This window comes from Pygocentrus nattereri, chromosome 26 (assembly GCF_015220715.1).
Source record: "Pygocentrus nattereri isolate fPygNat1 chromosome 26, fPygNat1.pri, whole genome shotgun sequence".
Classification (NCBI taxonomy): domain Eukaryota; kingdom Metazoa; phylum Chordata; class Actinopteri; order Characiformes; family Serrasalmidae; genus Pygocentrus; species Pygocentrus nattereri.
The window spans coordinates 11619609-11625815 of NC_051236.1; positions in this window are offsets into that span (position 1 = coordinate 11619609).

A 6207-nucleotide genomic window follows, 5' to 3' on the forward strand; every position below is an offset into this window, starting at 1 on the left:
TGGGAAAAACGTATTTAAGGTACACCGTTGGACCTTAAAACCACCGCTGTACCTTTCAGGGAGCATTTACGTTGTTTATACCTTGATTGACGAAAAATTACTTCTAACAGTGTAATAATAATAATAATCATAATAACAATAACAATAAAAAGACCACTACTGCTACAAGTCAAGACAGCTTTGTTGTCAATACTACAATATGTACAGGACATCCAGTGTACTGAAACTGCGTTCCTGTCAGACCCCATGGTGGAACAATAACATTAAATAGACGGTAAACAGGAAAAGTGTGAATTTAAATAGACACTAAAAGAACACTTAAGACTAATCGAGAAAATAAAGAAATAAACACTAATTGTAGAAAAATAGAATAATAAAAAATAATATAAATATAAGAAGGTCCTGAAATTAACACTAAAGTGACATAAGACACATACAGATTAAGGTCTGTGTGTATAAATAGTGTAAATATAAACAGTAGTGCCATCAGAATAAGCTTATGAGGCATTTAAAGTGATGAGTGCGTAGCAAAGTGATGGGTGCGCAACAGTCCCTGAGAATGTCAGAGTAATAATAATAATAATAATAACAACAATAATCATAATCATAATAATAACGCCGAGGAAAAGTATTAACAATAAAAAGCTGATATTATCATTGCTGTTATTGTAGTAGTAGTTGTTCTAAGGCAGGTTCAGACACTGTTTGTTTAGCGGTCGTCATCTGCGAGTCTGAGTGTTTGTGGTCGTTTCAGTGTCTCAGTAGTATGAGGTCAGGGTGGCGGCTGACATCGTCCTGCCACGGTGACCTTACCTTCTCTGGACTTTATTAATCGATATCGATGGCGAAGCTCGATGTGCTCGCAGAGAGGCGCTGTGTGTGGCAGAGTGTGCGCGCGTTGAAGCGCTCCAGCGAAAACCGGCGGCGGAGAGCAAAACCCGGAGCGGAGTCTCAGTCAGAACAGGAGCGCGCAGCTGAGGGCAGAGAAAGAGGCAAGGGTAACAATATAAACATGTACACTATATTGCCAAAAGTATTCGCTCGTCTGCCTTCACATGCATATGAAATTGAGTGACATCCCATTCTTTATCCATAGGGTTTAATATGATTTAATATGATACCCTTTGCAGCAATAACAGCTTCAACTTCCGTTCTTCCAGAAAGCGCATTTGTGAGGTCAGACACTGATGTTGGACGAGAAGGCCTGGCTCGCAGTCTCCGCTCTAACTCATCTCAAAGGTGTTCTTTCAGATTGAGGCCACTGTGCAGGCTAGTCAAGTTCTTCCACGCCAAACTCCCTCATCCATGTCTTTATGGACCTCGCTTTGTGCACGGGTGCACAGTCATGTTGGAACAGGAAGGGGTCATGCCCAAACTGTTCCCACAAAGTTGGGAGCATGAAACTGTCCAAAATCTCTTGGTCTGCTGAAGCATTAAGAGTTCCTTCAACTGGAAATAAGGGGCCAAGCCCAACTCCCGAAAAACAACCCCACACCATAATCCCCCCACCACCAAACTTTACACTTGGCACAATGCAGTCAGACAAGTACCATTCTCCTGGCAACCGCCAAACCCAGACTCGTCCATCGGATTTCCAGATGGAGAAGCGTCATTCCTCACTCCAGAGAACACGTCTCCACTGCTCTAGAGTCCACTGGCGTCGCTTTACACCACTGCATTCAACGCTTTGTATTGCGCTTGATGATGTAAGGTTTGGATGCAGCTGCTCGGCCAAGGAAACTCATTCCATGAAGCTCTCTACGCTGTTCTTGAGCAAATCAGGTCACATGAAGTTTGGAGGTCTGTAGCGATTGACTGCAGAAAGTTGCCAACCTCTGCACACTATGTGCACTTCGTGCCTGAGTTGCTGTCATTCCCAATTGCTTCCACTTTGTTATAATACCACTGACAGTTGACTGTGGAATATTTAGTAGTGAGGAAATTTCGATGACTGAACTTGTTGCACAGGTGGCGTCCTATCACAGTCCCACGCAGGAATTCACTGAGCTCCTGAGAGCGACCCATTCTTTCACAAATGTTTGTAGAAGCAGTCTACAGGCCTAGGTGCTTGGTTTTATACACCTGTAGCCATGGGAGTGACTGCAACACCTGAATTCAATGATTTGGATGGGCGAGTGAATACTTTTGTAAATACAATGTATTTTACTGGGAACTATTTAAATAATGATTTATAAAAATGTGTTTCTAAGCTGTGCTTTGTTGAGCATCAGATGCTAAACTCCTGAAATTACACACAACAAAAATATTTAGCCAGTTTCCAAATGTAATGTCATTTCACTTCCTATTTAAGCAAAACTTAAATGTTTTTCTGTTCTTTTAATTAATTCAGTAATACATTTAATTCATATGAAAAAAGCAATAATGTTCTTTGTTAATGTAAGAAGGTTTTGTCTAAGTCATTTTGGGATATTTCTTTTGGCTGATTTATCATGATTTTTGCACACAGTGTAAAGAGCAGCTGCTGTGCTCAAACAAAAAACAAAAATTGAAGAAATAGAGACTTGGGTTTTTTTGGACAGCAACAGTGAATGAAATGTCTTCATGTTTCATGTCATTATGGTACCAACATTTGGCCCTAAACATTAAGGAAGAATTGTTTTCTCGATTACATATGTCTCACTACACAATGCCACTACGCTTTATTACTGTTGCTTTGTAACTAATTTGTCACAAATAATAACAAATTACACATTTTAAACCTAATACAATATTAACTTTGATGCCCATAAAATGTCCACAAGATCTAATATACAAAGACAGGTGAAAAAATAAAGTTTCTGCTGATGTAAAAAAGACACTTATCTTTTACAACCGGCTCACCAGCTGCTAGAAACACTGTTTTTACAATAAAATACAAATAAAAGTAATGAATAGCACTGAACATTGCCTGTCATTGTACCACTGCACAGTTAAGGATTTGATATTCTCATATACATCTAACAAAAACTGGATTCATGTTTGTTAGCTACATAAACTGACATTGAGAAGGTAATACAAATATTCAATATTTCACTAAAAGTCCTCAGAAAAACAAATATTTATTGCTCACTCAACAAAATGAAAACCATTGTGATCTTTTATTATGGATCATCTGTGACATTTCTGTATCACCAGGTTTGGAGCACGTGTAGATACAATTCTTTATGATAAAATTCTTTTTTTCTTAAATGAATCAGTAAATAAATCCACTTGTCACATATTTGTACTCTTGCACTTTGTGCACCTTCCATTTCTAAGGAACTGTAATGATGGATGAGATGCGTGAGAGCAACTGTTCCTTGGCCTCGGCCTTCACTTATGGATTCTTCTCCTCAGCTCAGCCGAGAGGTTTTCAGTTAGGTTTAGGTCATAGGACTGGGGTGGGCACTGCAGAAGCATGAGTCTATGGTCAGTGAACCCTCTGGTATGAATTTAAAGACATGCTTTGGATTACTAACCTGCTGAAAGATCTCCCCATTACCCAGTTTTAGGAAGAGCCAAAGTGTAGGCGGAACCAGATTTCCAGGGTGCATACTCACAGATCCACCACCATACTTCACACTCGCTGAGCCCAGAACGCAGCTAATTCTTACAATCATGTAACTGTGACCCTTAGAGAAAGTTTTGCTTCTTAAACTATTGTTTTCACTGTGTTTGGTGGTATGCACACCACAGTAATTTGAAGCTGCTTAATTATTGGCCTACACTTTTAAGAAAGACGGTTCTTAAGGGTTCTTTAGTAGAGAGAATTGTTCTATACAGAACTATGAATGCTCATAGAACCTTTGCATGATTAAAGGGTTCTTCGCATGGTGAAATGGTTCTTCAGATTGATGGAGAATGTGGTGTAGAAGGTTCTATATAGAATATTTTTGAAAAAGGTCCTATCTAGCACCAAAAAGCACCCTTCGGTTGTTATGATGTCAAGCTTGTTACAATAGAAGAACCATTTTTGGTGCTATATAGAACCAGACTTTTTGTCCAACTAATTTTGGGCATTTTCTTGTTGGCCAATGATGATGAAATTTACATACAGTGTGAAGGGCAACAGACATTTTCAAATTATTTCAAAAACTGAAAACGGAGATAGGAGGTTTTGTTCCAACAGCAGCGATATATGGGTTTTATGTAGCAATTTTCAAAAGATTGACGTCGCAGCAATAGCAGAATAAATAATGCTTTATCTGCTTTATCCATAGAACCACATCAGTAATTTGCCAGTAGCTTGCAGGCTAAAATAATTTCATATATATATATTCATATATATATATATATATATATATATATATATATATATATATATATATATATATATATATATATATAATAATTTCGAAATAGGCAATAAATAAGCCACTAAAAGACCATGACATTGGGAGAAGGCTTTTTAAAAATTGGTTGATAGCAGACGATAGCAGAATGACTGAGAGCTCCCATCCAGCTTCAGTTACCTTCACTTAAGATACCGTCAGCGTTTGTGAATGTTCTAGGTGGAACAGCCTCAGTAAGAACCGTCTCATAAACTGTTACAAACATATCTAAGCTCACGAACGTCGTCAGGACATCTGTCTCAGGCGAGTAAAGTGTAGCCCAGCCAGTTAGCTAAGCAGCTGCATACGGTAGCCAGTAGCTCCTGACTTTAGCGTTTTTGCCAATGAACTTAAAAAGCAATTTTGTAAACATTCGAAAAGGATAACACTAGTAAGGGAGGTTTTTTATTAACTACTGTTGTGGTTTATGGACGAGATAGCGCAACGCCAAGCCAGCTTAGTTCGCCAACGTTATGCCAGAGACATCATGCAGCTCGCAGTACACATTAGTAGCTAACCTAGTGTTTTGCTGCCTTCAGATCCCGTCGGAAACATCGGATTTGCGAGATTAATGCACATGAACGCCACCACAATGGCGTGAGCCCCGAGTTTCTGGGTCTCTAGCGTGTCAACAAAATGATGTCTGCTAATAAACTGGTTGTATTTCAGTTATTCATCAGCCACACAACTAACTAATACACAATATTTCCAGCGTAACGTTATCTATCTTATTTTCAATCAAAACCACTTGAGCACAGTCCTACAACCTGAATTCACTGATAAACTCTCTCTCTCTCTCTCTCTCTCATTGAGAGCATACAGCCTCTAGTCAGGAGCAGATTGTGAATGAGAGTTGATGCTGTGTGAGTGTGAGTGGTTAGTGGAGTCAGATACCGAGGGCTTATTCTCAGACAGATGCTACAGCCATATGCCCGTTGGAGACCCAGACGACTGCCTTAATAAGCACTCGCTCTCTCTCCCTTTCAATCCCCACAAACACACATTCTGTCACATAAGGAGAACCGACTTTTTAATGACTGTGGTTAATAAAAGGCAAGGTGAATACAGGTTTATTGGGTTGTTCAAGGGCTAGTTCTCACTGGTAATAATAATAACAATAATAGTAGTAATAATAATGATAATAATAATTTATATAACACTTTTTATACATAAAAGTGCAGCACAAAGTGATTCACAGTATAATTAACTGAAACAATAAGGCCTAACACCACTAATGCTCTTGAGGCTGAATGCATTCACAAGTTTATACCGATGTTCCAACATTCCCAGAAGAGTAATGCAGCAAAGAGGAGACAAACTTCCTAGTAATATAAGGGATGCACCTTGGGTGGGTGAGCAGGTCTTTACCAACTTCTGGACATACAGCGTACATATGCACATGCATGTTTATACATGGGTGCACATATGGTTATGTGCCATTAACCATAAAATCAGCAAATTTGCCACCCTGTAACTTCTTTTAAAACCCTGATTTGCACACTTCTCAAGACATACGTAGCATGTGCTCTGTCTAAATGTATACTTAAAAATGCTTTAAGGCAAAATCCACCTGTCTCCCAGCAAAACTTGTGATAAAGTTCAGCTTTGCTAATTCAGGCTCATCGACCACCTGTGCTTAGTTCTGTGAATAAGAATGAACGAATTGCGACTTAGTTCACAAATAGCCTAGAAGTTACAGGTGTCCATTCACAGATGTCTGGCCGAGCTCATTGACAGCTTACAACCCTTGGTGGATTAGTTCAGCAGCATGCTGTAAGCCAGAACAGAGGCTAATGTGGCCAATCTATTCACGGGTCTGAAGTGAAAAGGAGAAGACTCATCTCTGCCCATCACTTTCCAAGCAAGAGTAAGACTCCAGAAACTGAAGGTGCGAGTT